General features: G+C 57.7%; 1 protein-coding gene across 2 annotated transcripts in view; it reads left to right on the top strand.

The window, feature by feature from the left end:
- DSCAML1 (DS cell adhesion molecule like 1) overlaps positions 1–27,520 on the top strand; it is a 151,031-nt gene that overhangs the window by 74,525 nt on the left and 48,986 nt on the right. The gene's annotated exons all lie outside the window — the stretch shown is intronic.

Genomic DNA, 27,520 nt, shown 5'->3' with positions numbered 1-27,520 from the left:
CGATGGACCCTCGGCTTCACAGGCATCGGACTGGGATTGTTTCGCCTCGGTCTGTAAAGATGTGATTACGCAGGACAGGGCAGGGACGTTTGTGACCGTTCATGGCAGAGACCGTAGCTCTTCAGTGACACTTGAGAGCGAGTCCTACCCCTGAGTGCAAGCCACCAACTCGCGGAGACTGGGAGCTGCTGAGCACCCCTGGGCGTCTGCCCACAGCGGCTCAGGAAGGGAACGGCCTGGTGCCTTTGCCTGTGGAGCGGTCTGGATCGTCAGCTTGCGTGGACCGCCGTTCGGGTCGGTGCTGGAGAGCCGGTCCCCAGTTAGAGAGCGATGTAGCCCTCCGGTATCTCGAGTGCAGCTCTGCTGTTTGGGTGTCAGCCCAAGGTAGCGCCCCACTGAGGCCCCCCAGGCGTGCCCTCCTGGAGCGCCTTTTGCAGCCCCAGCACAGGGCGGCCATGCACGTGAAGTAGCTGGGTGGGGAGTGCCTTGGTGAACCGTGCCAGCCTTGCTCTCTCCTTCCCGTCAAAGCCTGGACAGAGAAGTGCTCTGAAGAGGGGAAGCTGGAGCCCTGTGCTATCACTCACATGGAAAGGCAGTTGGAAAGGAAATGTATGGAAATAAGTCAGAAGAAATGCGGGCAGGGAAGGCGAGAGTTACAGTAGAGACACATAAATATCTAAAACAAATGCTTGTGTTCCTACCTCTCTACATCCTGAGACGTATAATATTACAGATCTTGGCTTGCCTGACGTTAGCATATTCAGCCCGTCTCTGCTACGGTACAGTAAATGCATTGTGACAGTAGCTGAGTGAATTCTGTGTGGCGAACAGATGTCTTCTAGCAGACGAGGATTTTGAGGCTGTATCGCATGGTGATTTCATCAATTATATATCGCTCCTCTTTCCATAGGCAGAAGCTCGTGAGTGGGTATGGTTAAAAGGGGGCACCCAACAGGATCCAGGGGTGAAAGAGAAACCTGTGAGCGGCGGGTTGAATGGCTGGGCTGGGTTTTAATGCTGGGGGAGCATGTGGCTGGTAGCTCCCTGTATTGCTCCTTGCCAGTTTGCACCATACTTCTTTCACCGCTGCATTACCGAGCGCCGTGTTGAATCCTCCCTGCCGCAACCAGCTAAAGAGCAGCAACTGCACTTTCACTTCCCTGGGACCCGGGCTCGCCCCTCTTGGCCCTTGACCGGTGGGGGCCCCTAGCCCTGACCCCACCTCATGCTCCGCGCTGTGTTGCTGTTGCTGCAGGTAGTGTGTGGCTGCTGCAGTCCGGCATGGTTGTATTTCTCCATGTAACAGCTGGCTATACGTGTGCAGGTGACTCAGGGCTGCATTTTCAGCAGCAGCTCCTGGTTTGGGACCCCATGCAAGACCCCTCCCCAGAGGACCTGCAGCTCCTGGCGCAGACTTCAGGCTGCTGTGAACTCGGGCCTTGGGCACTGTTTTCGGAGTCGGGGGCCCGGTCTGGAAGCCTGGCGCAGACCGTCCACCTTGCCCAGCTGTGGAAGCGGGGCTGTTCCCTCCCGCTGTGTCGCAGCAGGGGCGGTAGGTGGGAGCCGGTCTGCCGCGCGCGCTGGCGATGCTAAGTGCTAAATATTGTTGTTAGCAGGCAGTACAGCAGATGCAAGTGAAAGCCATATGGACACAGGAAGGGGCACTAGCCTGCTACTGGGATCACTGTGGGCTGAATCCTTTCTAATGCCAAAGACCTATTAAAAGCATTGCAAATTCAATCCCCCTTTTATTTATTTATTTAGCGTTCAAACAGAGCCTTTTACCTGGCAATCCCAATTCATTAAAGCAAATGCAGAGGCTTTTATTATGACTGTAGAGTGTAGTCTAGTATTTTCACTGCACGTATAATTTGCCATGTATGAAAACCATTTCCAGAATTAATTTACCTACTGCAAACAATTTATATTAATGAAAATGCATTTTTCATGTGGGTTGGTTGGGAAGGCTGGCTGCTGCCCGAGAGCTCGCCTTATCCACCGGGATGAAGAGGAGATGGAATTTGCTTAAAAATTAAATAAATCACCCCCTCTGTTTTTTAATACAATATGGCCCAGCAATAATCTCTGAAGCAGACTGCAAAGGCAGCAGAAAGCTCCATCTGTGGGGTTTTAATATGCAGCATTGTCTCCCTTTTTAATATCATCCCTCTCCCAGGCTCGTGTAACTGAGATGTGAGGGGCTGTCATCCTGCGCGGGCACGTTCTGATGCCTGAAATTAACTGGAGTCAAGAGGAATTCGGCTCCCGAGCCCCTTCCCCCCATATTAACATACACATTTTCAAGTAATTGATGCCGGATTCATTCTGCAGCCGCTCTTCCCTGCCACCCTCCTCCTCTTTATATCCGCGGATAAAGCAGCCTGTCAGCTGTCCAGATGGCAGCTGGGTGTTCGCGTCTTAATCTGGGCCGAGCACGCGCGCTCCCCGGGATGGGCAGGAAGGGTGCTGCCGTGGGGGGCCGGGGGCTTTCGAATGCCTCTGAGCTCGCGGGCAGCTGCCGGCCCTTTCGCAGAAAGCCCTTTCGACTCCTGGCAGGGGCAGGCGAGGTCCCAAGTAGAGCTCGGTGCTGGCAGTCCCTTACTTGGAGGATGGTCTCTACCACGGGTCGTGGATGGGTCTTGAGGTGACTCGAGAGTCCGGTCCTTGAGCCACAGATACGTCCTTGGACACTGCAGGGCTTTCCACAGGGGAGAGCAGGCGGCAGGCTGGGATTTCTCTCCTTTGCCTTCCTGCAGTCCAGGCACCATAGGGCGGACATGCTCGTTTTGGCTGGCATGGGTGGGTTGGTGTCCCAAGTGGGATGGCTGCCCTGACGTGGGTGGGATTATTGCTGCTTGACCCCGTCTCATTGCCCCTGTACTGCTAGTGTAGCATAGTGCGTGGTGGTGACAAGACCCCTGACTTCTTGTAACTTGTGTGTTGGAGGCTGGGCCACGCAACGGGCGGCTCCTGGGCTGTGGCAAGCAGGACCTGGGCTTGCACCCAGGGGCTCTCGGCAGCTGCCAAATTTTCAAGCACTCTGGCAAGTTTTTATGCAGATGGGAAATTCTTGAAAATGTTTAACAGAACATAGCAGCGCCCGCCCCTGGCTAGCACGGTTCAGGAGGGGCTGGCCTCTGTGACTTGTGTGGTGGGGCGCGCGTTACAGAGATGCACCTAACTAATTGAGGGCCATTACCAAACGAGCATATTGCCTGCCAATCTAGGGTCGTATTGTTACTGCCTAACCTCACGTGGTATGTTTATCGCATTGCAAGACTGCTGTCAGGAAAGCCACTCTAGGCAAAAACTTAATTAGAACTCCTCGTACAGTGGCCGCAAGATGATTTATTGCTGGCTTTCTATTCTGCTCGCGCTCCACATCTATGTGATTATGCTTTGCGGCGAGGCATTGTTCTTCAGCCTAGGCCCGTGTATTTTGGCCATACATAAAGACTTACGTGTGTTCAGATTTGCCCACATTTCAGAGCTGTTGTACAGTGTCTTGGTGGCTGTGCTGGCACCTCGGCTGAAGCATGGCGTGCTGGACTTGCAGGCTTGATGTCACGCCTGCAGTGCTTGCAAAAAACACCCTGTATGGGGCCTCAGCCCCGTGTATGCCCGTTGTGCGGTGGTACAGGGGGTGGGAGCACTGTCTGCCCAGCTGCAATGTAGGGTGGGACTTGCCAAATCAGCTGGGGATGCTCCATGAAAGTCCAGGAAAATTCAGCCTTGGAGCTCCAAGGTGACTCAGCCGTGCTGCCGGTCTAGGGCTGAGGCCTCTCCTTGCTTTTGGCCCAAAGGTGCCCTGACCGCCCTTGCTGCAATTGAAAATCCCCCGAGTCAGCCTGCACATTAAATGGGGATACCAGACCCCCAGTGCTGGTTGCTGCCCCTGCTCTGCCGTGGCCATCGGTCCTCGTCCCCAGCCAGGCACTGAGAGACTGGGGCACGGAGCGCGCTCTCCCCACCACGCTTCCCGGCACGGCTTTGATGGACTCTTTGCTTTGCGTCTGTATATTTTTTAAATAACGAGCATCTGATGAGAGTCGCACCCCGGCCGGGCAGCTCAGGACCAGGGTGTCAGCTCTCCTGTGATCAGTGCCCTCTCACGGGCGGCTCGGCGTCCTCCTCCCTGCACGTCGTTAGGCGAAGATGACAGCTGCTTCGTTTGTGCTCCCCTCCTCTCCTTCACGCGGGGGTGGGCAGCCCGCCTGCCCAAATCGTTTGTAAGAGCAGTCGAGTTGTCGGGAAGATCTTTCCCCGATTTCTCTTCTGCACTGTGGCTGCTCAAGGTCTCTGCTCTCTCCGGAGGAAAGAGAAGGTGCTTTAATTATTCCTGCCTTCTGGAAACGCCATGGTAATTAGCACTTCTGCAGAGAGCAAGCACTGGCTGGGCTTGTGCAGAGCGCCAAGGAAGCGAGTGCTCCTCGCTTGGTTTTAAGGCAGCCTGACAGGTTGAATTACTCTGTGCTCTGCTGAGGCACCTCTGGGCCCAGGCGGTGAAACAGAAGAAACTTTGGGCAAGAGGAAGGGAAGGCGGAGGCGAAGCGGCTCCAGGAAGGGCGCTGCGGGGCGGCGAGGGTCGGGGTGGGAGCGAGTTGTGCCCAGCGAGGCCATGCGGAGGCAGCGGGTCGATGGGGTGGCGCTGGAAGGGTCCCCAGCCTGCGCCCCCCGTCGGTCTGGATTCAGGACGCGCTGAGAGGCGTCCAGCGTGGGAGCGGCGCTCCTCCCGCACTGCCCCGAGCCGCAGCGTGGAGAAGGGGAGCGCGGGGCCAGGTGCGTGGCTGGTGCCATACCCAGCTTCTCCAGAGGTGCGGGGCTGGCTTCCCGCCGGTGCAGGAATGGCGAGATGCTTCCTCCGGCCGAGCTGAGGCGTCTCCTCTCGGGAGGGCCAGCTCGGGTGTGGCCAGACCATGCCTGCACGCTGCCTGCTACCACCTGGCCCTGCCACCCTCGTGAGCAGGGGGCAAAACGCCTGGGCTGTTCTTTACTGCTCCATCAGGGGCACGGTGCTGGGGCTCAAGGATGCACCAGCTGACCGAGCTGAGGAGGTGAAGGGGCCAACCTGAGGGCCGAGCTCCCTTGGCTGCAGAAAGGGCCGTGCCCCCCCACACCCTTGCGCGTGGGGCCCAGGGGACTCGGCCAGGCCTCGGACTGGCCTCTGGTTTTGCCCTGCTCTGCTTGGCACCGTGCTCAGAGCTTCCCGCGAGCAGTTTGGGGCAGGGGGTCTCTCGGTCTGGGTTTGTCTGCTGCCTGGCATCCTGCTCCCCGGCCCACTCGCATTTACCCTGGGGCAAATGGGGCAGGACGGCCCTCACCCTGAGTGAGGCACTTCCACAGCAAAGCTCGTTCTGCTCTTGCTTCCAAGGGGGCAATCATAGGAACTGCGGGGGAAGGGAAGGAGCCCATAACCCCGAGCATCCTCCAGACAGTGCCGCTCCAGCACCGCCCGCCTGCGCCTGCCTTTGAGCCGGGATCACGATGAAGTCAGTGGGGAGCAGATGCACAAACGAGACCTGAAAGCGAGCGGGGCTGCATTTACCAGTGCACCCACCCGAGGGGCTTTGTGCTCCAGCTTCCTTGCAGAGGCATGTGCTCCATCCCTCCGCTGGAGCTTTAATGTGCGGCTCTGCTCTGCTGCTGTCATGAAAGCAGCCTGAAGAGGAAGCTTTAAAGCTTTTCTGTGTCACATCCCCTTGCCTGTTGTGAGGAGTGAGGAGCCTTTGAATCCTCTCATTGCTGAGATGTTGCTGGGAGTGAGAGCCAGCCACGGGGCCCTTTGTGCAGGAGTCCTCGGGCGCTTGAAGCCTCTGTGCCATCACAGGCATGGGGCTAAGTGCTGGGGCAGAGCCGAGAAGCCCTGATTCATCCTCCAGGACATGAAACGCGCTGAGCCTCTCTGACACGCTTTAGCGCGTGCCTGCAGAGATGCACTTTCCTTCTGAGGGCCAGGCCGGGTCCTCTGGACCAAGCTCTGTGCTGGAGGGGTGCTGCTGAAGCTGGGAGACGTGCTAGGGATGGGCGCCGCACTCTCGTCGTCACGTGTGCGAGCGCTTCCGGGCGGCTTCAGAGAGCTGAAGCCCGGGCCAGAGAGGCTGTTTCTCCCAGTCTGGCAGCCCCAGGGAGGGAGGCAGTGGGTTTCAGTGGGGGAACGGTGCTTTTCGGGGGGAAGGAGGCGGTCTGAGTGCCGAGGTTGCGTGTTAAATGATGCATCGGTGACCTGCATGGGCAGGTACAGCACACCTGCTTGGCTTCTCCATATGCAAAGCCGAGTGGCTGGAATAAGACATTCAATGAATTTATCAGTGTGTTTTTGAATAAATTATTAAATTTTTTCCTCGTTATTCAGCCAGCTTTTAGAACAGGGTGAGTAATTAGTGAATATTCATGAATATGCATGAACTTTGCAATGTTTTTATGAATAAAATATTTCTGAACTGCTGTAGCTGGTTATCAGCGCAGCCTGGGTTAGCTGACGTGTGCTAACTAGCACCTTTGAGAAGCCTCGTCCGCGTGGGGCGCGTGGCCTTGCATGTGGCGTGGCCCGGCAGAGATGAAGCGGAGGTGCTAACGGGGCCAGCTGAAGGCTGCAGCCTTGTCTAGACTGGATTCTCCAGCGGTGGGCGTCAGCATGGCCTAATCTGACAGCTTTACAGGCAGCTCTTCACGGCAGAACACATCAGGTCTGTTTTTAACTTGTGTGGGCTCTTTGCTCACTTGGGTTAAAATAGCAGTGAAGACAGAGCAGCTCGGGTTTTAACTTGGCCTAGCAGCAACCCAATCCCCCGTGGGCTCCCCGAAGGCTTGGAAACCTGCTGCCAGCTTGAATTAAAGCGGAGTTACCTTGCTTCTTTGCTGTTTTAACCTGACAGAGTGAACCAGAGCTGAACACACGTCTCCTGCATCAGCAGTACCCTCCTCCCAGCTTGCTCGGGCTGCAGCGGGTGATGTCTGCACTATGCTGCAAGGGCCGCATGCCTGCCGGTCCTGGGTTTTCCCGTGGCCTGTGTGTTGGCTGGGAATGATGAGCCCCTCCTCTCGCAGCCACGGGGATGTGGCCCGCAGGCCCATGAGCAGCCTCGTCTCCCCACTTCAGAGGGCATGCCGGAGGGGCACGCGCGGCAGCTGGGGGCTGGGGCCAGCCAGGCTCCAATGGCAGCTGTAGCCAATGAATAATTTGTGGCCCATCAGGCTTGAAAGGCTTTTTGGGATGCAGAGCTGGCCCCATCTAGCACCTGCACAGAGGCTGCATGGGGCTGGGAAGGGGATAGGGAGCACTTGCAAAGAGACGGGCAGACGCTGAGGTCTTGGCTGAGGTAAGAGTGAGGCAGTGCTGGGAACCTGCCCCTCGCCTGGAGCCCAAGGGTCTTGCTCAGTCTCTGCACTCCCGGGCTTGGCCTGTGCATGATGCCAATGTCATGTCGATGAGGGTTGTGGCAGGAGGGACCCAGGGTCTGGCCAGGGCACGTGGGGAGCAACAGTGGGCCGAGGAGACAAGTGCTCAGACCAGCTGTGGCGTGTGAGGCCCTGGTCCTGCCTGGCCGCGGGGTGTCCCTGGAGGTGGTTTTGGGGCACGTGGAAATGAGTGGCGATACCGCTTGCAGTAAGAGAAACTTGAGGCGCCCCGGAGATGGGGCCGTGGCGGGTCTCCGAGCAGTGCCCCGCATGCCGGGCAGGCGCGATGCTGCCGATCCCACTTCGTGAGTCACTAACACATTAGCACGTCCTGGCTCACAGGAACCCAAACACCCTTGAGCTGAGAGGAGCATGATTGCAGCGTGGGGCGGTGTCATGTGTCTCTGTGTTGTTGTGTTAGCAAACACCCCGTGTTTCCGTGGGTGTGTGGTCTCGAAATAGAGAGAAACCAGATCAGGCCCCATGCAGCATTATCCCCTGCACTGCATCTGGGGAGTCTCGGGCAGTGGGGACCATCGGGCTGTTTGCTCGAACCCCTTGACACACTTCTTCCACACCCACTCGGGGTCTTTCCAGAGCGCTCGTGGCTGCTTCTCGATGCAGGTGTCGTGTAGTTAGCATTTGGGTCACCGAAACCACTGAACTTCCGGGCACTGGGATAGGGAAGCAGGCCTTGCACGGCCTCTGCCCCAGAGCGCGCACTTGTAGGCCATCGCACCGAAGCGCAGAGGACAGCGTTGGAGCGCAGCCGTTACCTCGTGCCAGGCAGCTAAACACGCAGACAATAATGCTAAACTGGCCCCGGTGGCTATCGTCAGCCTCGCGCGCCGTGAAAGGGAGCTCTTCAGGGGGATTAGAGCTCAGGAACCACTTACTTACGCGCTATTAGTTCATGCACCAGACGTCCCTGCTCCTGTGAAGAGTGCTGTTGAGTGAGCTCTTTGAGGGAGGCTTGTGCTTGCAGCAATCATAATTTATGGTCCGGAGGCAAAATGGGGAAAGGGGAGGGAAGCAATCTTTTTATTCCAAGCTAAATTCAGCTGCAGGAGCTGGTGGTTCTCAAAGCTGCGCAAATCTCCACCGGCAGCGCGCTCGGTCCGTGCCGCGCGCAGGACCACCGTGTTGTCAGCATCGGTTGGCACTGGCCACTTGCCGGCTAAGAGAGGACAGAGCTAGGGTATTATGCAGGCGGCGTAAAGGGCCAGCTAGGCCCTGGGTGCACGTCGGAGCAGTGCCGGGGTGCCTGAGGAGCAGAGATTGCTGGCCTTGCCTTGGGGAGGGCTCTGGTTTGCCTGATGCAGGAGGTCAGACCCAGTGAGCAGACAGGTCCAAAGGGACGTGACCCAGCCATCCCCATCCCCGGTGTCTGGGCACCTCGCGCTCATCCCTGCAAGACTTTTTTTTGCTTTTCTGTTTTTTTGCACCGGTCCTGGAAGCACTGCAATACCAGGTCAATGCATGGAGTGGATGGAGCACGCTCCGGTTCCACCACCCAATACCAAAAAAATCTGCTCAATGGAGCTCGCCTACGTGGTCACGCTGCTTCCCCTGCCATCCCTGCAAGACCCGCTATGGGGCTGGTTTGGAGAGCAGCTGTAGGAAGTTGCTCCGAGTGACCTGTGCTGGCCAGGGGCCTCCCTGAACCACTGGTCTTGGGCAGAGGGTGACCACGGTGGCTTTGGCTCCTTGCCCTTGGAGAACGGTGAAAAAGCTCCCCGCGCCGCTCCCCAGTCTCCTGCCCGTGCAGCTCCCCTGCAGTTGGGAGGCGATGCTGTCACCTGCTGGCTCCGGCCCCAGGATGTTTCCCTGAGCAACGTCTCTGTGTTTCCAGAACGGATCATAATATTTCCTAATATGTTACCAGCCAGAGAGGCCGGCCTCTCCCTGCCCCTCCACTCCCACCCTCACCTGCATCACATTAGCTTTGGTGTCATTAAACAAAGCAGCTCTATTTATCTCTATTCTTAAATCTCTAAGTAGGTCAACACGCATTTGTCTTGGCTTAATAATTATTGATAAGATGCAGCTGATCACGTGCCTTCTGGAGCCAAGCTCCCGCTCTCTGCTGCGGGGATGATATGAAAGACTCTGCATATGCAAACGCTGCTCTCCTTTATCCCGTCCCTGCCTCAGCGGCTGACAGCTGCTCGTAGGTCAGGCCACTGGTGGGTGCCAGCCCCGCGCAGCTTTGGGGCTGGCTCCCAGCACAGCACCCCGGTTCCTCTGCAGAAATCAGAAACCTGAAGTGCTGCAAGCGTAGGGACAGGCGAGAGCGTTGTCAAACCAGGCAGCCCGTGGCTTTCGTGCCACTGTGGCCGCGCAGAAGTCGTCCGTTCTCTTCCCAACAAGATGGGCTTATTGATCTGTGCAGGACGCTTTAATCTATTCTCTCTATTACGGGTTGTGGGTTGTAGCCCTTGTGAAGCTGAGTGAGAGAGTGCTTCTCCCTCCGAGCCTGCCAGACTCCCGGCTGCTCTAATCGCTGCCCTGCTGCGAGCCCTGACGGTGACGCGGGGCAAGGGGGTGCCACATACATTTTTCCCTTGCCACCAGCAAACTCTTAAGGGGAACAGAGGGGAATAGCACCATCAGAGATGCAGAGCAGCTCCGCTGAAAGTGGTCACGAAGCTCTGGGCAGGTTCTTGAATGAGAGAAGAACGGCCCGTGTGTGCATGTGTATGTGCACAGACCCCGGTGCGAGCAGGCACGTGTGTGCACGAGCCCAGGGCTGTGCGCTCTTCAGGTGTTGGTTGCTCTGGGTGTCCTACCCGCGCTGTGCGCCAGGCTCTTTGATAAAAGCAGGCACTAGCTCTGCCCAGGAAAAATGCAAGGAATCAGTCTCGCCGCCGACACTTGGGAGCCCGTGACAAGCTGAATTGTGACACAAGTGTCTTTGCTTGGCCAGGGATGAGGAGCCCAGAAGGGGCTCTTCTCTTGGCTTGGACCCGATGCATGTTTTTCCCAAGGGAAGCAAGGAGGGGGACCACAGAGGAGAGAGAAAGCAGGTGTGTGCATGCAAGCGTGTGAGGTTCACAGTAGCAAACTGGAGCCTGGTATGAGCCAAGATCAGTGCTGAGAAGGGAGAGGGTCTAGACGTTTCTATTTTCCCTGCTGGATGCGAACAGGACCTTCTTCCCGCAGGCGAGAGCAATTCCCGCTTCGTACCAGGCGGTAATTTGAATTTCTTCGGCAGGTTTCCATTGTTGTAGAATTAACCTTTTCGCATCTCCACCTCCTCACGGCAGGGAAAAGCTCTGGTTCTTTGTTCACGCTTTTTATGATGCCTGCAAGTCCGCGGGACAGGGGCTCTGGCTGGCTGTGGTACCCACCTGCCACCTTTGGCCAGTCTTATCTGTAGCAAATGCAGTTTCTGGGCAGAAGCCAGCCGTAGCCATGGGCTCCCGTTCAGAGGTGTTTTTAACGCCGGCTTCGCTGCGAGGGTCGGAGGATCTGCGAGGACTGCGTTCACGCAGCATCAAGCGCAGCGGCCAGGCTGTGGCCCTGCGCCCTTGTTCGGGTGGTGCCCGAGTTGCTGCGTGTGCGCCACCGGTGTGCACCAGAAACTGCCTGGGGAAAGTTTTGAAACAATTTTCACTCGTCACATCAATCCCCCCCCGCAGTTTTCAGTGGACATGGCAGGCTGCACTTCCCGTCCCGAAGTACTGCGGGATTGTCTTGCCTTGGGCAGTCTCCGTCCCTTGGGAGACGCCGTCCCCCTGGAGATGCAATTGCTGTCCACGTGCAGGGTCTGCTCCCAGCCAAGGGCTCCTCTGCGGGCGAGGTGTCATTGTGGCCTTTTCTGAGCTCTCCAGCCCAAGCGGCAACCCTGTGCTTCCGGGCGAGGGCAGGTCCCCGGCTGGCCGGAGAGGTGGCCGGCTCGCTGGAACCATAACTTGGCTCCTGGGTGCCAGCGGCTGTCCTGGGCCTTGGGGTGTGGGCAGCCCCCCCCTTGATTACGTTGGGAGTAAACGGCAGTGCACGCTGCAAGGCCAAAGCCAGCGTTTCCCCAGAAGAAAAGCTGCCGTGTAAGCGGGAGCCGAGCCCCACGTGATGGGTTTGGGGAGGCACGAAGCCCGTCTGCCAGGGCGGTCAGTGCCAGGCATGTCAGCGAGGCGACGCTAAACATGGTTTTTGCCTTTCAAGCCTGGTGTGTTTTTTCTCCAGTGGGCAATAGGCTCTGACGACACCTCCCAGCCTGCAGGATTGCAAGGTGTAGGCGCAGAGGAGCGTCGGACGGGACGTGGCAGTCGCCTTCACCCGCCCTGAGCGTGCTGCCACCCGCACGGGCAGGGGAAACCCTGGGATTCATTTGAAGTGGCAGGGGATGCGAGGAGGCAGGATCCTGGCTGGGTGGGCCAGAGTGCAATGAGCTGAGCCTCGGTGCGTCGCTGCAGCCCTCAGACGGGACCTGCGGCAAGCCCTTAGGGTAACGCTCCCGGGCAAAGAGAGAAGCCCCTGAAAAGTGCTGCAAGGTCCAAATCTTCCTGAAAAGTTGGGTACAATATTAGCGAGGTCATGTGCCCTGTGCTCCAGCCACGCCAGACTCCCTGCCTCTCCCCCACCGATTGAGAGAGACTTTATCATAATGCAGCATGAATTTCATTATGTCGTTTGTCTGTGGCTTTCTGAGCCTAAAGATAATTTAATCCAGAAGTGGCTCACAATAGGGAGCAAGGTTTAGTCTGCAAAGCTTAATAACCCCCTTTGGCTGTGATTTATAAAGCAGAGGTTTGGGCCGGGCCGGGGTGACGTGGGTTTGTGCGGACGGTTAGCATGGCTGTTGGCTATACTTAGCATTAGGGGAAGGTACGTGCCTCTGCACCCTTTTTGTCTTGTTAGACAGATTTCATAGCGTGAAATAATGAGCACAGCTGCATCACAAGGTTTGAACAAACCTACTGTGGCTGGAGCGGGCTCAGAGTGAAGATGGTACTCTACACATACATTTTATTTTCCCTATATCTAATCAGGGGAAGATTTACATAGCAAGCTGCAAAAAATCATTACATATGCTGCCAGTGGCCTGCTTAATTAAGATATACAGTTCTCTGGGTAGGAAAAGACGACCTATATTTACTGTATGTAAGAAGACATCTGTCAGCAAGAACTGCTTGTTAGCCCAATGCAGAAATAGGTTTGTCCTGGATTTCAGAGCCCTGAATTGTAACTCTTTTTTTAAGCTTGGATGGTACACAGAGTTAATTTAAAGATGACTATTACTATTATTAACATAGGGAGGGCATATTTAGACTCGCTGTTCTCGAGTAGGAGAAAACCCCGAATGTTGCTGGTAATTTTTCCCCAACAGTTTGCTAAAAACAAACAAACAACAATCCTATTTGGTTTCCACAAAAGAATATGTTCCAGGGTGATCATAAAATAGATTATTTTTAAATCTGCAGATGGTTTCCACATATTCTTCCTCAGCTCACTGCAGCTTTCCACCTCAGTAAACTGGTTTATCATTTAGCCGAGGGCTGTGGAGCAAGCGTTCTGTCGTCTTGTTTCTCTTGTTCGCGTCCTTCCCCTCCTTGCCTTGCTCTTTATTTCCCTTGTTTTTCTCTCCAAAAGGCAGTCGCCGCTCAAATGGGCGCGGAGCCACTGCTTTGATTGCTCACTTGGTAACTCGGTGGGTGAGTGTCGCCGTGTCCCGCTCGCCAGCCCCTTCTGTGCCGCTCTCGAGCTCCCACGAAATAACTCCCCCCGCCCAAGATCCCCGGCTGCTGAAGCGGAGCCGCTGCGTCACCCCGGGGTGCGCTCTGCCCGATCGCTTCTGTCCCGCACCCGCTCGGCACTGGGCCCGGGTGCCGGCCACCGCCGACTCGTGTGCTCTGCTCAGCAAAAGCCCGGGCATCCGCCCTCGCTCCTGGTGCGGCGCGGCGCCGCGTCTGAGTAACGGCCCTCGCTTGGCCGTTTATTGCTCAGCTGAAGGTAATCAGGAACTTTGGATGGGCTGGCTGATATTTAAGATGCGATTTGCACAGCCTCAAAGTCATTGTCAGGGAATTGCAGCTTCTCCAGGTGCCTGACTGGGGTTCTTTTATTCCCCCAGAAAGAAATAAACTCCAGCTTCCTTTTCTCTTCGCTCTCAGATAGGTCAGCGTTACGATTATTGCCATTTCGCTGTAGGGCTAAGTGACCACTTGACAATATAAGTGGGGAAAATAATCCCCATGCAACCAGTCCCAGTCTTGCTAGAAATGGTAGTAAAACTCTGGCTGACTTCAGAGACAGGAGCACTGCCGCGTGCAGGCATTTGCCCTTCAGCTGGTTTTGAAATCCAGGTGCAAGAGGTGTTTTCTCCCATATTCCTAGTCAGTGGAGGCTGCTGACATGTTTGAAATGTGACTGCAGTGGCTGCCATTTAAAAAAAGTGTCTTTCACTGCACGCTTTGTGTTTCCTTTGTTCCTCCCCGTCGTCATAGACTCTGACCAATAAAGGTGTTAGAGTGGTTTTAAAAAGCTTTGATAAAAAAACCCCCCCAAAACAGAAACCTCTTGCAAAAATGAAATTTCCACCAAAAAGAACTGGTGCAATGTTCCATCGATGGTATTTTGTACCGAACTGTTTGCTGACTGACAGCCGTTATCAACCAATGACACTTAAAAAATGATTTCTGTCAAAAACTTGGAACAGTAAATTTGCCTGTTGTGAGTCTTGCAAAATGAAGGGAAAAAGCCAAAGTCTTTAGCATTGCTGCAGCCATTTCCCTGTTTCCAAACCAGCGCTGGTCTTGGTAGAATCGAGGGATCTAGGATTAAATGGTTGCACACGGAGAACTTGGGTGCACTGATGGACCTGCAGGTTTTGGCTGTCAGGCGAACGTGCTCCGTCCCACGTCACCCCTTCCCCTGCTCTCCTGTAAAGACTCGCTGCACGAGGACGCTGGTGCGTGTAGTGAGAAGTGACCCTGGTAGTGCTAACTGGTGCATATCGCCATGGGCCCTTGCAGTCAGCAATTGCTCTGGATCCAGGGTTGGGTTTTTTTTGCAAACTCCGTTCAGTCGGGACCCTGTTGAGAAGGGCGATGTAGCAGGCTCACGTTGCTGTCCTGAGCAGCGATGGATTTGGGTCTGTGCTTACGCCCGCTCTGCTGCCGGGCCCTTGCCAGGCCTGTCTGGTGCCCCGCATGGCTCCGCACGCTCCCAGCCTCTCTGCGCCAGGCAGGAGCGAAACGCCCAAGGAAGCGCCTTCCTTTGGGGCCAGCGCCTCAAGGAGCCAGGGAGCGTTCACGGCTCTGAAATGTCGACATTTGCTTCTGGCTGCTCTGAGAGCCTGGGGCAGGGACACGCTCGTGCCCTGCATGTGGGCAGCTCAAGGCCCGGGGAGGCCCGGATCTCGGCGGGAGTTTGTGAGCAGCAGCAGAGAGCGGATAATACAAGTCAGCATGGAGCAAGGCTTGCCCTGACATGGGACCCTGCTTGGGCAGAGGCTGACAGATGCCCTGGGCAAGGTACCTGGCTCCCAGTGCTGTGGCAGGCGCGCGGCACCCCTTCCCCGTGCTGCGCACGGTTGCCAGCCCCCCATCTGGAGCATGGCAGGGGGTGCAGGGCCCGCGCTGTCTGGGAAGCAGGATGCCAGTGTGGTGAATGAAGTCTCTGTGTCGCAGGAAGGGTTGTGAAGGAGACTGTTGTCCCCTGTTACCCTGAGGCTGATGAAAATGAGCTGACAGAACAGAGGCTGCATTAGCCTAATTATGGCCATAAACGATACCTCGGTGGTGGATTTGCCGTTCTCAGTGACTTCCTGTTTTCAGCTTTGAGATGCAAATTTTTGCACAGTCCTCGATCCAGATTCTCTGCTCATTAGCATGAGCCCTGACTAGCTCCACTTCTGTTTGAAAGAGCTGCTTTCCCCGTGTTTTCAAACCCCTGGCGTATGTCGGTGCCTGCGCGTAGACGCGTGCAGCGGTCCAGCGCCAGGGCAGGGAGAAGGGGCCAGGCCAGGTGGGCATGCGCAGGAGGCCGTCGGTCTTCAGGAACAGCGACACTTAATCCGCCGGGGGGTTGCTGTGCCTGCCTTGCAAGCCCTGGCTCAGGCGAGAGCCGTTAGTGGCGGATGCCGCCAGATGTGCGCGGCCGTGAGCCCATCCGCAGAAACGCAGCAGCCCCCTGCGCGACTCTGCCCCGGCTTCGAGGGTCCGGGCAGAGCACACCCGACAAAGCAAGAGCCGCGCGTCTTGCAATCGCTTCCACAGGCGCGGATAGTAAACCTGGGATCAGGAGCCGTTTGTTTTGCCTCCTGCTGGAAAAATGAAGCTCATCATCACAGAAGGTTAAAAAAATTACCCTAGAAAAATCGTTGTGAAATGAGCGTTACCTCTGTGGATTTTTTTTATGTCTGCCATAATCCGCTTGCGTGAGAGCTGCGAGGGGGAGAGGGCCGGCCGTATATCTGGAGCATACGGCACTCTCCGTGCTAAATGTCAGCGTGGTAATACTCAGCTCTCCTTGGGCCTGGAAGTGCAGGTTTTGTTACGGTAACGGGCGCGGGCGTTTCTGGCATTGCCACGGCCAGCGCCCCGCGGGCTCCCCCGAGCCCCGCGTACCTGCGACGGGGCCCCCGTAACTCTGACGGCCCACCCCCCGTCCCCGCCTGGGCGCTCCCTTCCCCGCTGCCTCGGTCGTGCCTCCTGGAGGCAACGCTCACGTTGCAGCTGAGCCTGCATAGCGGGGACTCAGGTCTCCAAGGAGAGGCCGAGGCCTGTGCTGCCCCGAGCGCTTGCCGTGCCTCAGCAGGGCCTGCCAGAGCCCTCGGGAGCCTCCGCGGGAGAGCCGGGCGGCTCCGAGGAAATCGGGGCTCCGGCTGCTGCCTTCGCGTGGGGCTGGGGAGCGTCCCCGCGGGGAGGGAAATGCAGCTGCAGCCCTTGCTCCTGGTCGCATGCTGGGGGGGGACGTGGCGGGGATGCGGCCTGTGGCTTGGACGAGGTGAGAGCCGAGCCGTCGCATCCCCGTGCCCCTCTGCTCACGGGTTCCCCTCCCCTGGCCCAGAAGCAGTGGTCAGCCCCGCTGCTGGGATCGTCGAGGGCCCTTCGGGAGCTGAAAAGCAAGATCCCCCCCTGTGCTGAGAGCAGCAGGGTCAGAAGGGCCCAAACCCCGTGTCCAGGGCTGGGGGGGCTCCCACCTCCCTTGTGAAGCGCAGGGCTGGGCAGCCCAGGGTGGGTGCCTCGGCCCTGTCTCATCGCGCTCAGCGCTGAAAGGCCGGCGAGGCTTTTGCGGGAGAAGGTGCTTCCCCGCCTCTGATTTAATAGGCACTGGAAGCAAGAAACACGGCGAGTGCGAATCAAATGGCAATGTCAGTCACTGCCGGCCGGTGCCGCGCGGTCCCCCGTGGCTGTAGCTGCGAGGCAGACTCTATTACTGCCGCTCACAAGAACTCCACGTCCATCACTTAACATCCATAATTCACAGGCAGGAAGGCATCATCTTCCTTCCCCCTCCACCGCCCCTTCCCCTCCCTGCCTCCCCCCGTACCCTGGCTTCCCCTCCTCTCACTGGCACATAATGAGTTTGATAAGAAATTGTCTGGTTAACAGGATTAGCCATGGAAATCTCTAGTCCCCTCCTATTCATTTTGTAATGTTTCTCATCCTGTTCTGTAATTTTCTGCTGGTATTAGACGTCTCTGGACCACCTCGGGAGATTAATTCCTGCCTGTTCTTTGATAGTGTGAATGCTGACATGCCAGAATGGCGCGTTGTGCAGCTGGAGGTGCCACGCTCTCGTTACGGGGAATTTACATGAAACCCCCATTAACCCCTTCCTCCAGACACCCCGTTCTGGGAGAGTCGCCTCCCTGGAAGTCCGCCCGGCCCAGCCCCGTGGGCGCAGGGTGCGGGGCTCGTCCTGGGGCCTGGCGACGGCACCTGTGCAAGGGAGTTTCTGCCCATAGTTTGTTGCTTGTGTGTGGTGAAAATGGCTTCGTTCCCCGAGCGTCTTTGTATATTAATGGGCTGGCCCAGCAATACCCTGCCACTGTCCCAGGGAGGCTCCTACCCGGGTTTTAGCAGTTCTTCTCTTGCAGAAACCTCCCCCAGCTCTCAGGCGTTGAAACCCAGTGGGCCAAATCCTGCTCTCATTTACATGCCTGTAAACCCAGCGAGTTCTCTGGTGTTACTCTGGATTTATCACTGTGAAGCGGGGCGAGATCGGCCCCCTGGTAAAGGATGACCTTGGATTGCATAACTCCTCCTGATTCCTAGGCGCCCCAGGAAGTTATCGCAGAGATCTCTTAGGATCTGTTTTCCTGAGCTCCCGGGGTTGTCAGTCCTTCCCGGGGAGGTGTAGTGCCCATGGCCAAGTGAAGACGTTGCTCAAAGAGGCTGAGAGGGTGCTCTTGGGCTGAGTTGGCACCACAAGGCGGATGTCGACATCGCTGCGCTTTTGGGAGATGCCAGCCCCTGGCTGCACGGGTGGCGTGAAACAGGTGATCGGCTACGCGAGAGCGCCACGTTTCCGGCGCTGTGTGAGGCTGCTTGCATACCCTATCGCTCGCCGCACGCCGAAGCAAAACCCACGGTGCATTTGCATCGTCCGAGCTGAGAAGAGCACACAAGGCACACGATAGATGGCCACAGGATCGCGGCATTGATTACTCCTTTGGCTGAAGGATGCCAAGGGTTTTCTCGTGATTTAGACAGGAATTCTTTTTTCCTTTGACAGAAGGGCTGTTAACCCGCATCTCTCCCTTCCCAGAGTGAATCGCTCATCGAATGAGACTTTCTCTGTCTGTTTGGATGCCCTTGGACACATGAGCTTCCCTGGGATGATTTGCCAGCCTTTGGGCAGTGAATCCTTGGGCACAGGCTGTGCCTGAGCAGAGGTTGCTATCGAAGGGCGGGGGTCAGTCGGCAGTGTCCCGTTTTGACGGGGCCCTCAAAGTCCCCTGCCGTTTCCTCGTTGCCCGGGGCCCTTGGGGTTGGATTTCCGGGCTGAGGATTGGGTTTGACAAATTCACTGCTAAACAGTTCTGAATCTCCATGTAAAAAAACCAAACACCCTCAACTTGCTGTGCTCTCGGGGGTGTTTCTGCCGTGAACTTGTTCACGAGTCTGTTTGTGGAAAGTAAACAGCAGAGGGATGAGTGGACAGGCAGAGCCAATTTCCTTTAAAACCTGAACAAACATTTGCAGAACACTTGTTTGTCGAAATTGCCAAGTCCCAGCTCATTAGCAACTCGCCAGCGGACCCGAAAGGCACAACGTTTCCTGCTGATCGAAAGAAATGTGTTTGCACTGCAGGGCAGCATAATCCGTGGAACTCATTGCCACAAGGTATCACTGAGCTTGGCACGTCCCAAAAAAGGAGGAAAAGGAGTTGGCTGCGGCGAGCCCACGGTGACGTCCAGCGTGGTCCCAAACCGTACGTGCCTTTGGGTCCAGAATCAGAGCCTCCTGCCCCGGGTGCTGGCTGCTGCTGGTCACGGGATGCTGAGTTACCCGATTCCCAGGTCCAACCCAGCCCGTGACCCCCGTGTGTGCGAGCTCGCCAACCCCTGCCATGCCCTGTGGGCCTTCAGATGCTGGCGAATACCTTGGGCACGAGCAGTGCCTGCAGTGGAGGCCCACGCTGCCCTGGCAATAGTCACCTTATGGAGAGGCAGCCTGGCTTGCTCTGCCTGAAAGCCCCCGCGGGGGGTGGCGGCTCTGCCACCTGCTTTATCTGCACACAGCGAGCAGAGCCGGATGCGATGCAGGAGCTGAAATACGGCAGCTGGGAGGCTTGTGTTAAGTCTCTTTTACTCTTGTTTGTAGAGGGTGTCTACATGCTGCAGCTCCACTGGCTCTCCCAGGGCCGTAAATCCAGGGGCCAACGCCGGCCCCAACCCTCGGGCTAGCGAGCGTGCAGCAGGCTTCTCAAAAGAGGCCGGGGTCTTGCCATGAGTCCTGCGTGCTGCTTAGAGCCGATTCATTGGAAAATCATTTGTTTCTGAACGGCAGCTTTTGCAGTGTGCAGAAGGGGATTTGCCGAGGGATTAGCACCCGGAGCATGAATCGATGTTGTCCTGTGCAGTGACACCTTGGAGGCCCGACTCGGAGAGGGCAAAACCCTGCTGCGGGAGAGCAGCATTGCAGAGACCAGAGCCTGGGCCCTGAGATGGGCTAACGGCTGGGGGTGGCGGTGGTGCACAGGACCCTTCCTGATGGGGTTTGGGGCCCTTGCCCTGGAAACGGCAAGTAGCAGCCACAGAGCATTGGCCGTGACCCAGACCTGCTGCCGCCAGCTGCTAAAGGCCAGAGGCAGGAGGGGCAAAGCCTGTGGCCCGTGGGTGAGGTGGGCTGGAGGCTTCAAGGAGCCCCCTGATGTCCTGGAGCGTGGCAGGCAGGCAGTGCCCCTTTGCAAGCAGGCCGGGGCGTTCCCTTGGTGGAGCCGCCCGCGGGTGCGGGTGGAGGAGGATGCTGGTGAGGGGTGGCTTGGAGGGAGGAGAAAGCGCAGCCGAGCAGAAAGGATAAAAGGGCCTTTGTCAATAATAGATCTGGTGGTGCCGGCCAAGGAGAGCTGTGCTAATGGGAGACGAAGGGTGACACGAGGCTGTGGGGGGAAGTGGGGCAGGACTAGCCGAGGGGCCAACGGGCCCTGCAGGCGATGCCATGCTCTGGGCCTGGTGATGGCAGGAGAGCCGAGCCCTGCCCTGCCCTGCCCTGCCCTGCCCTGCCCTAGTGCTGAGCGGGCGGCTGGAGGATCCCACATCAGTGCTTGGAGCAGCCCGCCTTGGAGGCTTTGCGAGGCCAGCAGAGCCGGGCCTGCACGGGGGGCAGGGGGTGGGGTGCAGCATCAAGGACGGGGGACCTGTGATGGCACAGGTGCAGTCTGGGCAGCCTTGTGGGACCATGGCAGTGCTGCCTCCTGTCCCAGCAGCTTTGCTGCAGCGCCCAGCCCTGCCCAGGTAGCTGCAATCTGGAGGATGCTCTCGCCCTCTGGGCCTCTGCGTCTGGGGCCGGCGGTAGGCAGGGACACTCGCTTTGGAGCAGCAGACGTTTTACCCCCACCGCCTGCGACGATTGCATCCTGTTTGCAAACCTCCCTGCCGGCCTCTTTCTTGTTTCCTCCTCCTCTCTCAGCAAATCCATTTAAATGCAATTCCATTCTTAAAGCCTCTCCTTCATGCATGTCTAATGAATGTCAGGGAGACGCTATTACAATGGTGCGGAGCAGGATCCAATCTTGCAGAGTGTCTACAAGTCATTTGGAGGAAGCCCTGGGAGTGCGCCCAGTTTTATTACAGCATAATTAGAAATAAAATCTTGTTGCAAGAGGAGAATGAGAGATGGGTGTTAATCCTGCTATGGGAGAAGATAGAGTTGTACTTGGAGAGGAGATTAAGGACGGGAGGAGAAAAGCCTTTCACGACGCCCCAACTTTCATCCCAGCTTTTAATTTGCATCTCCCGCTGGCTCAGCAGCACCTCGGCAGCCGTGCCGAGGGGCAGCCCTCCCGAGAGGCGGGGAGGGGGGGACCCGCGGGGGTGGAGCGCACGCCCCTTGGTTCCCTGCGCCCAGGAGGAAAGCGCCTCTCGGCCTAGGTGGGAAGGACTCGTGCTTGGATCTGCAGCGGGAGGAGGACGGCAGTGAGGTCGGGGTCCCTGCCAGGCGGCTCTGCAAGCCGGGCTGTCTGAGGGCCGAGCAGGGCACAGGGCCCCGGTCTCCTGCCCTGCGGCTGGCCGGGTGCATGCACGGGGGGTTCCCGTCCCAGCCCTGGCGCTCGCGCGTGGGAAGGCGGGTCGCTCGGACATCACTGCTGCCTTCCTGGGATTGCCCCGTGGGCACGTGCATCGTAACGTGGGCGCTGTGCTAGCCCGGTGGGGAGGAGGCGCTGGCCGACAGGTTTGTTCGCCTGCCGGCCCAGGAGTGGGGTTGGAGGACAGCAGGCTCACGGCCCGCGAGTGCAGGGTGGGTCTGGGAGGTGGGACCCCATTGGGTCAATGAGCTGCCTGGCTGCTGCTTTCCAGGACCTTGGCTTAGGCAAGGCTCGCGGGGTGGAGCTGTGCAGGGGGCAGCAGGGAGGTGGCTCCATGGGGAAGGTGTGGGGAAGCCTCCAGCTCGATCTGCAAGGACAGACGGCTGCTCCAACCTCCCTTGCCCCTCCGAGCCGCGGCGGAGGCTGCTCCCACGGCTCCCTTGAGACGACATTTCTAGGGCACGTTATTCTCCCTCCAGCTGAGCCTGCTCCTCCTGGATGCAGGAGGAAGAGGAAGGCGAGGAGGCCTTCAGCACAAAGCACGACCCATTTACCGAGCTGGGCCTGGTTCCTATGCAGATGCCCAGGGAAGTCGCAGCACCCATGCCTTCAGGGCAATGCAGGACATCTGTGGTGTCTTTGAGAGGGGCAGGGGCCTGCCACCGCCTCACGAGCCCCTGGGGTTATGTCTGCAGGGGCACGGGGCAATAAATCTGTCGGACACTGTGTGATGCTGATTACGGACACTGTGTGATGCTGATTACCTCTGCATTCAGGTCGACGTGCGGCTTCTCTGTGACATCCCCGGGATGGGCAAGTGGGGCTTTCATCTCCCAGTCCATCTGACCTCTCTGCCATAGGTACCTACAGAGCAGCTTGGGCTGTGGCCTTGACCTGCCACCAGTCTAGGAATTAGACTGGCATTGAAGGAGAGCAGGGCCCCGTGCCCAGGCACGGCCCCTGGGTTGGTGGGCTCTCTCCTTCCTGCTTCTGCGGGGGTTTGTATTTGGGATTTGGGCCCTGCAGGGAGAAGCGGGTTGGGTGGTGGGAAAGGGATTAGGCTGAGAGATGCACACAGCATCCAGGCAGTGCTGAGCAGCCCTAGGATGGATCTCCTGGCCTGGATGACGGAGACTCCCTGCTCCGGCCCACACCCGCAATCCCTGGTGCTGCTCAAAATCGCAGGCTTTGTTCCTTGGGGCTTCCCCATGCATGCACACCCTTTGCCTGGGGACTAAATTCATCACTTTTAAAACTGGCTAGAAACATCACCAAGCATTCATTGGATTTGTCCAGGATGCCTTGGGATGCATCTACTCCAAGCCCGGCTAATTCATAAATGCTGGCACCTATTGATTCTCCCGCGGCTAAAATAGAATGCGTAAGGAAATATTGGCCCCAGAGCACCAAGGGAAAGTTATCTCATTAGTCTTATGAACTATAAAATGTGCTCTCTCCTGGAGCCCTGACCCCATTGTTTTTATAAATCTATATTGGATAGAGCAGCAACTGGTAACCTATATTGATTGTAATTTTTCTCCTGGAATCAGAAGGCCCCTGGGACTGATACTGTAGTTTCTTGGCCACTCCAGGCTGCGGTGCTGGAAATGGGCTTTGGCAGTGCAGCGAGTCGGCCTGTGCGCGTGGTTCTCCACCACAGCCAGGTTGCGCGGGAGGGCTCCCCTCTAATCCAGTCACCTTCGGTCCCGCATGAGGCTGTCTCTGGCCATCGGCTGTGCAAGCCTCTCCAGAGCTCAGCCAGGCAAGAGGGGCATTGCTCTCGCTGACTTCCCCACCCGCACGCTCCCCTGAAGTCGGTCCAGGATAAGAAGGGATTCCCCTGGCTCCATACAGCTGACCAGATGCATTCATTGCCTTTGATTCCCCTGAATCGAAGGCGGTAGGTGGGAGAGGATGGAGAAGTGGCCAGCTCCACTTGGCTAAGGGACTCTGGGCAAAGTCTGTTCAAAGACGCCAGCGACAGAACCGGACCTCGAAACGGCAGCGATGACACCGGCAGTGACAGCAGCCAAGACAGGGAAGAAGTGGACAGTGTAAACCCCAACAGCGGGGTGAGAACTAAGAGACTGTGTTATGGAAAGGACTGTGGGTGGGTGCGTGGGTTTTAAATGTGTTTTAAGGTTTGTGTAGAAATGCTGATCTGGAATGCTGTGTATATATCTCAAGAAATATTTTTTCTCCCCCCGCCCCCCCCCCCAAAAAAAGCCTTTGATTCCCTATGAAGCCTTGGGGGTCTGGCTGCAGCTGGGCCCATCCCAGGAGCTGAGTTTGGAGCAGTGATGTGATCTGGGCTTGCTGGTGTCTTTTCCCAGGTTTTGCAGTTCTCCCCTCGCAGCAGCACTCGCCACTCGTATGATCAGGGGTCAGCAGGGCAGGCCTTATGAGGAGAGGCTACGGGACCTGAACCTGTTTAGCCTCCACAAGAGAAGGTTAAGGGGGGACCTTGTGGCCTGCTACAAACTGGTCAGGGGGGATCAGCAGGTATTGGGGGAGTCCCTGTTCCCCCGTGCGCTGCCAGGAGTGACCAGGAATAACGGTCACAAACTGGCGGAGGGTAAGTTTAGATTAGATATTAGGAGGCGCTACTTCACAGTCAGGGCGGCTAGGGCCTGGAACCAGCTTCCAGGGGAAGTGGTGCAGGCTCCTAGCCTGGGGATTTTTAAAAGGAAGTTAGATGAGCACCTTGCCGGGGTCATCTGACCCCAGTGCTCTTTCCTGCCAAGGCAGGGGGTCGGACTAGATGATCTACCTAGGTCCCTTCCGACTCTAGCTACTATGAAACTATAAGCAGGACCAGGAGCAACGGGGACCTTGCAGGGAGCAAAGAGGGCCAGCGCTGCCCCTGCTTGCAGGCTGCACACACACTGTAATTAGGCAGCCCAGCAGTCCCCATGCAGCTCCTCTAACCAGCATTGTTTTCTGCTAAATTACCTGTCCTGTTTCTAAAACCGGGCGGGGGGCTGCCAAGCTGCCTGGCCCCCACACACAGCACCAAGGCATCTCTCCCGCTGTCTGGTGCAACAGCAGAGCCCCTTGTTGTGCCCAGGGTTGAGTGTTCCTGCTTTTGAGTAATAGCAATACCTGCACCCCCGCTCTCCCTATCGTGCGGAGACGTGCTGGTGCCTCCGGGTATGTCCCCAGGGACTCTGTGTCCAGAGACGGAGCTCACCCTGACCCTGGGGGCTGGAGACCCACTTCTGCCTGATTTTGGAAACCTGGGCAGAGCTGGGGGCAAGTGCCCTGCTGCCAGCTCCACTATGCAGTAGTGAGCTTCCCAGGGCTTGGTGGGCTTGTTACTGAGCACCAGCTCCTGGAGTTATGTGAACTGGGAGACTCTTAGCTTTCATTCTGGAGAGGGTTTTCTAGCCCGTTGCAGCAGCAGAGAGGAGCAGCCTAAAGGCTCAGACACCACGATGCAGACACAGAGGACCCAAGCTTTGTGATTTCCATGCAGCTCATCACTCGGGTCCTGTTTCATGACACTAACCCTCACCGTGGGCCTTACTACATACGCTGGTGCCCGGAGCGGGGCTCCAGGGGCTGCTGGGCTCTTTCCAGCCCCTTTCTCCTTGTTCTGCAGAGCATGGCTCCCGGGTCCCCGGAGAGTCTGCTCCAGCTGGATGCGACACCTGAAGCTGGGGTGCTGCGTCGGGGCAGGGCCTGCTCGCGTGGCACGTGAGGGGGTGGCCGTGTTTCCCAGGGCGTCTCTGGGCTTCTGCTGCAGGTGCTGCAGTCCCCCAGGATGGAAAGCTGGAGGCTGGAGAGGTGGCCCCCCCTGCCCTCCTCACTCGTTGCATTTAGGGAGGGTGCAGCCAGGCTGGGTCCCTGTTCCCCGTACCCGGTTGCTGTCCCTGTGTTGAGGCTGAGCTTCCCCAGAGGGGCTCATGGCTCGGTGGGGCGCCTCAGTGGTCTGCATCTCCCCTCCCCAGGGCTCCTGCCTGGCCCGGCTGCCTTGCCCCTCTGGCCTGGTGCTCCAGCCTGCCCCTGCCCCAGAGAGCCGGGCCCTTGCGTGGCACCAGCAGGGCTCATCAAGACTGGCGCACACCAGGGCAGGGTGGTACCGCGCCACCACGGTGCGAGCCTGGATTTGCTGCTGTTTCACATGTGGGGATGTTTTCTTTCCCCTTTGGTCTCCGCATGTTTCTCTTTGCTCTCCGTGGCGGGCGCCCGGCGGGTTCCTCATCCATCCCGCCCGCAGCGGGCCATAATTTGATTCTCATCAAACATGCAGAACCGCTGTTGCAGGAGCCCCTCCAGAGGGTTGAACATAATACCACTGATTTCTGCTCTTACCCTATCTCGCCACGCATCGCGCCCGCTCCCCACAGCCTTTGTTTCTGGAGAAGCAGCACAGTGCCGTTGAAAGCGCTGCTGCAATTAAATATGCACAAAAAATCACGGGGGGACGAGGAGGATGGGCAGGGCTGCGGAGCGGCACTTTGCAAGATGGAGCAGCTGTGTATCGCCATGGAAACGGCCTCCCCCGGCTGACAATCCCAGTGCAACCAGCATGCCAGGCGCACTGGTTTGCCGGGGAGGCAGAATTCAGGATGCACGTGCGATGCCGGCGCCGTTCTTTTCCCTCGGCCTGCGCTGTGCATCCCGCGGTCGTTCGGAGCTGCCGCGGTTCTGCGCTTGGCTCCCGGTCGTATCATACGTGAGGTGTGCGCTGCAGCCTCGACTTCGCAATGTCCTACCGCGGAGACAAAACAGCACCTGCAGGTTTGGACACATGCACTGGCGACCCCCTCCCCGCCTTTCCTGCCAGGACGGAGACGGAGAGGACCCTGGGTCTGCAGCTTCGCTTGGCAAACTGTGCCCACCACGTGCTCCTTAGTTAGTTTGGTCCTTTGCACAGTTGTCGGTGCCAGGACAGGCTCAGGTGCGTCCCAGAGAGATTGTGCAGGTGGTTGTCCAACCTCTATTTACATTGGCCTTGGAGTCACTTAGATGCATATTAACGTTTAAGTAATACCAGCCAGCCGATGCATGGGGAAAGTGCTGCAGGCCTCTCCTCCAGGACCCCCCAGCTCTGCCAGCAGGGCCCATCCCCAAGGACCCTGGCACTTGTGCGCTGCAGCGGATGAGAGCAGAGGAGGGAGCCAGGTGCCGGCTTATCCCCAGCTCTGGAGGGGAGTGGGGCCTAGTGGGAAGTCTGGGAACCGGACCCGGTTCTAGTTTGCGCCTGATGCCCTCGGGGGAACAGCTATTTCTGGCAGCACTGGAGCAGGAGCTGGGGGTGCTCCGGCAGGGCTCGGGTGGCTGCTGTGCCGGGGTAGGAAGCCTGCCCTTGGCGCAGACTGCGGGCGCGTGCTGGGCTGGCCGCAGGTCTTTGTGCCAGAGGGGAGAGGCCAGGCCGGTTCGGGATGTGTGGTTCCCTCTTGTTACCACGTTTCTGCTGCTGTTGCAGCGCTGGATGCGGTTCTTCCCTCTGCCTCTGTCCAGGACTGCCCAGGCTACGTCCAAGTGAGGTCAAAGCAACCACGCGGGTGACTCCCCACTCGGGAGTCCTGCCCCAGAGACACCTGCATTTCAGCAATGAGCAAAGTAGCCCTGATTTCTTTGGGATCTTTTGCAGTCCAAGGTTTCACGTCCCTATTCGAAGCTCTTGGTAGGATGAGAGCAGCTTCCCAATGGGGAAAACGACCTTTAGCCTCCCTCTAAAGTCTTTGCCTTGTCCTCCTTTTCATGCTGCAGCTAGGCTCTTCTCCAAAGGAGGCTTTTACTTATTACTGTTAATTAACATTAATGAATATGAAGAGTGAATGATAATGCTTATGCCTGGCCTGCCAGGGGGAGCAGCTTTACCTGTTAACAACGCCCGCTTTGCCTGCTCAGGGCCCCGAGCCCCGGCTGCGGAGACCTGGCTGCCGCAGGCGCCGTGGTCTCGGCGTGGGTGGCCGTGTTGCCAGCGGCTCCTGCTGACGGGCTTGTGTTGCTCCCTCCCTGCCGTCCTCTGGAATTTCCCCCGGTGCTCAAGTACCAACTTAAGATCTTATTTGTTTGCACGAGCTTCTAAGCAAGTTAAGCTAATTATTAACTCGGCAGGCTGGATTCACTTTTAATTGCAGCGTTCTGCAGAGCACAACGTGGTGGCACAAAGCTCCCCCCTTGCCAGGCCCATCCACCCAGAGCGGGCGGTAGCCGACTCGCCCTGTGCTCTGCCCGCGGCCGTGGGCACGGGCTATCTTCCCGTCAGCTGGGCCTCTGGGGGACGGGCGTCAGTTTGCCCGTCATGATGTGGGTGCCAAGGGAAGTGAGCGCAGCAATGGAGCTGGCTGTCCGGGGTGTGGGCATGTGGCTGAGCAAAGGCCACCGCGCCTGCCTCCTTCCCAGTCTTCTCGAACCCGCAGCCCCAGAGGTCTGGCGGAGCCCAGCCCGCTGCTCTTTGTTTCTGCCTTGT

Source organism: Crocodylus siamensis, chromosome 14 (assembly GCF_052110815.1).
Source record: "Crocodylus siamensis isolate JL-2025a chromosome 14, ASM5211081v1, whole genome shotgun sequence".
In the NCBI taxonomy this organism is placed as follows: Eukaryota; Metazoa; Chordata; order Crocodylia; family Crocodylidae; genus Crocodylus; species Crocodylus siamensis.
This window is presented reverse-complemented; position numbering and strand designations above follow the sequence as displayed.